Below are 7,818 nucleotides of genomic sequence, written 5' to 3'. Positions count from 1 at the left end.
TGAAAAGATCAGTTGTTTTCGTTGTTTCTAATTAATATACAATTTTAAATAAGTTTTCCACATAAATCAGATTTTTACACTATTCAGTAGTGCCAGATGGACAGAGCCATCTGTCAGAGATTAATGCTCACTAAAGGACCACTAGTATATAAAAAAATAACAATAATGTAGCATTCACAAAAATTTTTGCTTTGTACGTTGGTTGAACAAACAATTGCATATGAAACTTCTCTTGTTTGCAAAGAACACCATTTATGACTGCTTGTATAATACTTTACTGAATGTGAAACAAGAGCTTGTTGGATGATCAACCAATTTTTACAGCTTGAGGACATTTCTGAGGGTCTCTGATCTGGGATGATGCTGCAAAAAAAAATTGGAGAGCTAGAGAACATATGGCCATCATACAGCCATGGGAAAGTCACAAGCAAATCATGGATTGCTTCAGGAAAGAGCAAAGCCCTTACTAATGTGTCTTTCCCACTGAATTAAGAAGAACCTATATAAAAGTCAGAAACAACATTGTTTAGCTGATGAGCATTGCCATTACCCTGCAGGCTCCCTCCTGGAGATCTTGTTTGTGTTTTCCCTCCTCACTGTCCCACCACCAGCCAAAGCTTTGCACCAAAGCAGTCCCAAGTCCAAGCCTTGCACCTCTCCCCCTTTGCACCAAGGGCTGAGGGAGAGGCCCTTTGGCCATAACAGCCCACTCTGGGGCCACACTCCTCAGGCCACTGCAGCCACCTCCTGCCTTGGGAGCTGTTCCCCCTGGCCTCCCTTTCCAGCCACAGCCTATTTTACTCCCCAGACAGTGGTGCCTGGAGGTTTGCAGAAGCTGTCCACCTGGCAGGGCAGCAGTCAAGAATGTGCTGGTGCTGCGGCCAGGACTAGGAGCATTATCCTCTGTAACAAGAAAAGGCAAAAGGTAAACCCCCAGATCTCCAAAACCTCAGCCTGCCTTTTCAGTGTTAGAGAGCTTCCTGGCAGGAACTTGTTAAAGCAGGTTTGGCTTCTTAAGTGCAGAGATTTGTGCAGTCTCTGCATGTAGTGCAAGGTCTTACATCTGGGCAAACCTACAGGTTGGGTGGGTAAGTAATTGAAACCAGCAGTGAGGAGAAAGACTTGGGAGTGACAGTGGATGAGAAGCTCACCATGTGCTGGCAGTGTGCACTGGCAGCCCAGAAAGCCAATCAAATCCTGGGCTGCATCAAAAGAACTGTGGCCAGCAGGTCAAAAGAGGTGATTCTTCCCCTCTGCTCTCGTGAGACCCACCTGGAATACTGCATGCAGTTCTGGTGTTCTCAGCATAAGAAGGACATGGAACTGTTGGAGCAAGTCCAGAGGAGGCCACGAAGTTGATAAGAGGAGTGGAGCATCTCCCCTTTGAGGACAGGCTGAGGAAGCTGGGGCTGTTCTGCCTGGAGAAGAGAAGATTGTGTGGAGACCTCATAGCAACTTTTCAATATCTGAAAATTCTACAAGGAGCCGGAGAGGGACTCTTTGTTAGGAACTGCAGTGATAGGACAAGGGGTAATGGATTCAAACTGAAGGAGGGGAAGTTTAGGTTAGATATTAGAAAAAGGTTTTTTCCTGTAAGGGTGGTGAGACACTGGAACAGGTTGCCCAGGGATGTGGTAGCTGGCCCGACCCTGGTGGGGTTCAAGACCAGGCTGGATGAGCCTTGATCAACCTGATCTAGTGAGGAGGTGTCCCTGTCCATGGCAGGAGGGGTTGGGACTAGATGATCTATAAGGTCCATTCCAGCCCTTAAATTTTATGACTATATGATTCTGTGATGTTATACTTTATGGCCACTGGAGCTGGGACTTACTGAACCAGGTTGTCTTTTCCATTCCCATGTTTCTATCACTTGAATCTATCAATGCCAATAATTAGTGTCTAATTTTTTTTTCATGTTTCCACTGAAAGAGTCAAGTGTGATTGGACAGCTGACATAACTGCCACCAAAGACTAAGATTTTAGGGTACTAAGAAAAGAGAAAGCTATCTAAATTTATCTAAAAGACCATTTAGATAAATTAAATGTTTTCAAACTTGCTGCATCTAATGAAATTACCCATAGGTATTTTCACCACTGGCAAAAGATCTCTCAGATCTGGCTGACGTTACCTGAGAATTTGGGGTGGGTGACCAAGGTTGCACAAAATTGATCAAGAGCAAACAGAGTGATAAGCTTAATAAAGGAGGAGCAGATGAACAGGACAACTGCAGACCAGTTGGCTGAACTTCAGTGTCCATAAAAACACTGCAAGAACAAACCAGGCTACTTGCAAATACATGAAAGGTGCCAAGCAGATGAGTGGTGGCAATGCAGATTAATGAGGAATGAATATTTCAAGTCTTTTCAGGTTCCTTATGTGAGTGGATAAAAGTGGAAACCATCACTCAGCATAAGCAACAGATGTGCCTTGACTACAGTAAAGCTTTGGCATTTTCTCATATGGTGTGTGTGCAAGGGGAGGTGACTTGATCCAGTGACAGCATTGTAAGGGCAGTTCAGAACTGGTTGGAAAACTTGTTTCTAAGAGTCATTGTCAGCAAATTTCTAGTCAAACTGGAAGGATTCATTAAGTATGGATTTCACTGAAGCCAGTCTATGGTACGACACTGTATCTTCATTAACGGATGCTGAGTTCCTGGAGTACAATTACAAAATTTGCAGATGGTGGCTAGCATAGAAGGACTTCTAGTACACAGGAGATAGCCTAGAAATTCAAAATGATCTAGCCAGACTGGAGAAATTATCTAAAAAACAGAAGGCAGTTTGGTAAGGACAAGTAAAAGTGCAAATCTGGCATGGGTTTCTAGATGAGCAGACATTTGACAAGGCAACATCTGGCTACACAGCTGTTCTGCTGAATTTAGGTATTACCATGTGTCACAGTGACTTGCTGCTTCAGGGAAGGGTGACCATCATCCTGGGTCACATCATGCAGTGCTGAGATGTGTAAAAACATGAAGTTATATTCCCCCCCCCCTCATTTGGCACCAGTTCTCTCAGCAGAAATGAGTCATTTGAGATGCTACAGTTTGAGGAAGTGTTGAGGCAGTCTGGAGGAAAGCAGCAAGAACAACATGGTGTAGAAAAGGATGGAGAGAATTAGGGCTCTTCCTGCCAGGGAAGAGAAAAATGATAAGAGATGCAATAAATTTTCACAATCAAAACCCAGCAGCTGCAAAGGAAATGGGAGAGTTTAACAAGTCTGCTGGTGAAGGAAAACAAATAGGATTAAATTGCAGAGAAGAAATCCCAGCTCAAGTGCCCCTCTCCAGGAATGGCAGCAAAGCCCTGGCAGGACTGTTCTGGATGCCTGGGGGTCACCACACCAAAGGCTTTTCATGGACACATTGGAGAAACATCTGCCATGGGCAATTTTAGTTTGTGTGTTTTGAATGAGTGATGGGATGGCAGAACTCCCAAGTGTCACGTGGTGTAACACTGTCTCTCCAAATGCCTGCAAGCAAGAAAAAGACCCCGACAGATGTGGTGGACGTCGCTAATATCTTGCTGCTACCAAAAGGAAGTCAAGTTTTTGCTTTAAAGATGAGGAAGAGATGACTGAGAGGAGACTTCATCAAAGTCTACAATATCTGAAGGGAGGATGCCAAGAAGATGGAGCCAGGCTCTTCTCAGTAGTGCCAAGCAATAGGACAAGAGGCTATGGGCAGAAACTGATGCACAGGAAGTTCCACCTGAACATGAGGAAGAACTTCTTTACTGTGTGGGTGCCCATGCACTGGAACAGATTGCCCAGAGAGGTCATGGCTTCTCCCTCACTGGAGATATTCAAGAACCCTCTGGACACAATCCTGTGCCATGTACTGTAGGACTACTCTGCTTGAGCAGGGAGGTTGGACCAGATGACCCACTGTGGTGCCTTCCAACCTGACCCTTTCTGTGATTCTGTGGAACTGAGGCACATGTCCCTGCCTGGATGAAAGTCTGGCATTTGGTCAAACACAGAGCTAGGCAAGAAGGCCAGTGCACTCTCATCTGGAACATGCAACCCTCTCACAAGGGATCTGGTGGAGCAATTGCCCAGCTGGAATATGCTTTTTCATAATATTATCAGGATTAGAGTCAGGGCTCATTTTTGTGTCAATGTTATGTTGCTCAGGGAAATAGTTAAGAAAAACATTGTGTTTAATTTACAGAACAGTTTAGAAAAAAGTTTAATCTGTTTCATGAGGTGTATACATAAAAGAAACATGAAGATTCATTGCATTTCATTTAGCTGCAAAATGTATGTATTACTCTTACTCTTCAATGGAGTCTTCTTCCCCCTGCAAATTCCTTTTTAGTGTTACACATTGCAGAATGTGAGCTATTTGTCTGTTATACCAAAAGGAAGAAGGCACTTAAAATAAGACTAAATTATTCTGATCTGTAGATAGGCAGGCTGAAGAAGCTTTGACCTTCTCTGGAAAATCTCATGAGGCAGAAACTGAGAGCTATTCCTAAAACATCCTTACAAAGCATTTTGAAAGGCCGTGATGAAAAATACCCCACGGCAGTGACTGTACCAGTACCTAATTGTGCTGTATCAGCGAGACTGCAGCCAGCAGATCAAGGGATGCAGCTATCCCACATCACACCTGGGCACCGTGTCCAGTATTGCCCCCAAGGTCAAGAGGGACTTTAAAAAAATAGGGACAGCCCGGGGGGTTTGCAGTGTGGGGAGGGAGGAGGTAAGCGCTCCAAGATAATTGTAGGGTTGGAGACCTTGGCACACAAAGAAAGACTGAAGGTATTGGGTTCATTCAGCCAAGTGAAGTGAGGTCTCATGGGGATTTCATTCCTGCCTTTCAGTGATAGAAATGTTGAGATGATGAAGGCACTTTCTTCATGAGGATTCACTCTGATGGACAGTTAAGTCATTTCAGGCCAAATTTTGTCTCCAGACACAAGAAAAACTTTTCCACTGTTAAGACCAACTACAGGCTGGGACAGGCTCCCTGGAGGTCTGGTGAAATTTGCCTAGGTGGAACTCACAAGGCTTTGTTTGGCAGCGCCCTAGATCACCTAACCTAAGGCCCTGCTCCCAACACACAGGTTCAGCTGCTCTCTCTGGCCCTAGTCAAGCTGGGCTTTCCCTCAGTTGCTGTTTCTCTCAGTAGGGCAAGTTGTTAGAGAGTCCACGAGATGCTGTCTCTTACCTCTGTTTTATCTTTCCTCCTATGGAGATACAGCTCAGCATAGCAACAGCTGGCAGCAAAAGGGCATCTTTAGCATCCTGTCAGCTACACCCATGCAAAGAACTATATACAACAGAGACACAGTAACTACACTACCCATTTTAGCATACATCCTCCTGCTTCTGGAGGTAGAGCTACACCAGTGCTAAGTCTCCAGTGGCATGTCCTCAAAAAGGACTAGTGATGGCACACTCCAGCATATTGAGGAGGTGCCAGGGCATGGATGCTCTCCAGCGACAAAAGTAACTTGGCAATGGAAAGTGAGGCATTTGAATTTCGAAATTTCTTCTCTGGCCCAGCCAAAGATAGATGGGGGGGGGGGGGGAGGAAGTGGATATTGTCTTTTTTTCTATTTTTGTCTCTTTCAGCCTGACTTTTTAGACCCTCACCTTCTGACCTCATTCTAAAATGCTGCTTAAATGCATTCTGAAATGCATAAGCTGGATATGGCCTGAGATTTCTCTCTCAGATAAGGTGAGTTCAGCTAAAAGAAACTCTATTCATGGAAAAGTTCATATGTCAAGAAAATGGAACCTAGCAGTATCTAAAAGGAAAAAAAAAGACAATAAAAAATACAACACAGCAGCTTGGCTCCTTTTTAAATGAACAAACTAATCTTTTAAAATTAACCAGAAGATCAGATAAGCAAAACTTCTGCTTAGGGTTAGAAAGCATGGACGTTTGTCTCCAGGTACAATTGGAGTGCATCTTCTTCATTTCTGCTTTTGTTCCATTGCATGAGCTGCCAGCACTGTCCTCCCACAGCCTCTCCCCAGGTTACAATGGCTGAGACCTGGCTCCCTCACCACTTTCTTGAGCAGCTCCAGATCTCCTTAAGAATGTGAAGTTTGATCTGTCTCCCACTGACTTCAGTGAGAACTTGGTCAGACACAGAGGCATTTTGCAATGCCTTGATAGCTTTTAAAAAAAAAAAGCATCTGTGCAGAGATAGGATGCTCTAAGATACATGACCCAGCGGGTGCCTCTTGTCCCCCTGGGTGGGAACCCTCTGCTTGCCAAGCCAAAACAAAGCACATGGACCAAGGTCTGAGGGAGGAAGGGTGGGAGATGCCATGGAGGATGCTCACATTCCTCCTGCTGTCCCCAGCTTGGGCAAGGCAGCAGCTCCAGCTGTCCTCTTGAGCCAACACTGCTGAAATCCATCAGGCCTTCACCACCACCAGGAGAGCTGAACAATTCCCAACTCCACTGCCATTGCAGCAGAGCTTGGGAGAAACCCTTCCCTCTCCTCACACAGCTCATAGCCCAAGCCAGCACCTCACCCCAAACTGAAGAACACCCTTCCTGAAACACCAAACAGACCAAGGGCAGTATTTGTGCAAGGCTGGTGAAACACAGATGGATTACAGTGGAGCGAGAGGGTCCGTGACCAGAGACGTGGTGGGAGCAGCACCATTACTCATCACCAGCTCTGCACTCAATCATTGCGGGCCCCTTCAGCTCTGAATATTCCGTGATTCATGGAGTGTTTGGGTACGGGCTTTGTCAACAGATGTATTTGTACACAACAGACGCTGTTGCCATTCTTCCTGCAGATTGTGACAGAGATAACTCAGCAAGTGAAGATCCACACTGTAACTTATTTATAAGGATTTGTATTTGAAACAGAGCGTTGTAGGGGGGGTGGCCAGAAGCTCAGGACAAATTAGTAAACGAAAGGCTGTGGCTGATGTTCGAAGAGCAGCCCCGGCTGCCGAGGGCAGAGCCGCGGGAAGGCCAACACTGACACCTAGTGCCGCCAGGCCCTGCCCTGCCCCGCCGCGGGGCCCGCACAGCTCCCACCCGCGCTCAGGGAACAAAGCTCTCCCTTCCTCCCGCCCGCCCCGACGGCTCCCGCCGCAGCCCAGAACCAAGGAATCCTTCCCAATCCTTGTCCCAGCCTCCCCGTGAGAAACCCAACCTGCTGCTCCAAGTCTTCCCTACTCTTCATACAAACTCTTCCTTTTTTCTTGAGTCGTGGATTGCTGTTTGGTTTCTTGGGATTTTGATTTTTTAAACGAACATGAGAAGACTCGTGTCGTCTCCATAAAGTACAGGTTTGCACCTGCCACAACGTATCTGCCCATCCATGCAAACGGAATTACTATCCCACCTAATGCCAGAGCTTTGATGTTGGCTGGGAAATCGGTGTGGCAGATGCCAGTAATGCATCCCGGTGTCCTGCTGCCCCTGAGGGATGCAGCGCTGAGCCTGTACCAGAGCTAAGTGCTCATTCACTATAACCAAATCAGTTTATTTCAGAGCAGCTTGAAAGCAGCATTTGGTTACATCTCAGCCCTGCAAACAGAAAAACCACCTCTTAAAATGCAGCAATGTGCTTTCCCCCTGCAATGTTTGTGACGGCAGTCAACATTTCCAGACCAGCCCTTTACAGCAGACATCCTGCTGACAGCCTATTTGTAACGCAGGCTCTTTGGACCGTCATGATGAAGAAACATAGATTGTTACCATACTTTTTACCAGCAAAAAATATGCATGAGTTCAACATCAATTCATCACAGCTGAGCTTGAAGGCTCACTCTTCAAAGAATCTTTATAACCATTCCTGAAGACAGGTGGAAAGTCATTTAAGCATCAGCTG

The sequence above is a fragment of the Acanthisitta chloris genome, unplaced genomic scaffold (assembly GCF_000695815.1).
Source record: "Acanthisitta chloris isolate BGI_N310 unplaced genomic scaffold, ASM69581v1 scaffold5679, whole genome shotgun sequence".
Taxonomy (NCBI): domain Eukaryota; kingdom Metazoa; phylum Chordata; class Aves; order Passeriformes; family Acanthisittidae; genus Acanthisitta; species Acanthisitta chloris.
The sequence above is the reverse complement of the archived record's forward strand: the minus strand, read 5'-3'. Positions refer to the sequence as shown.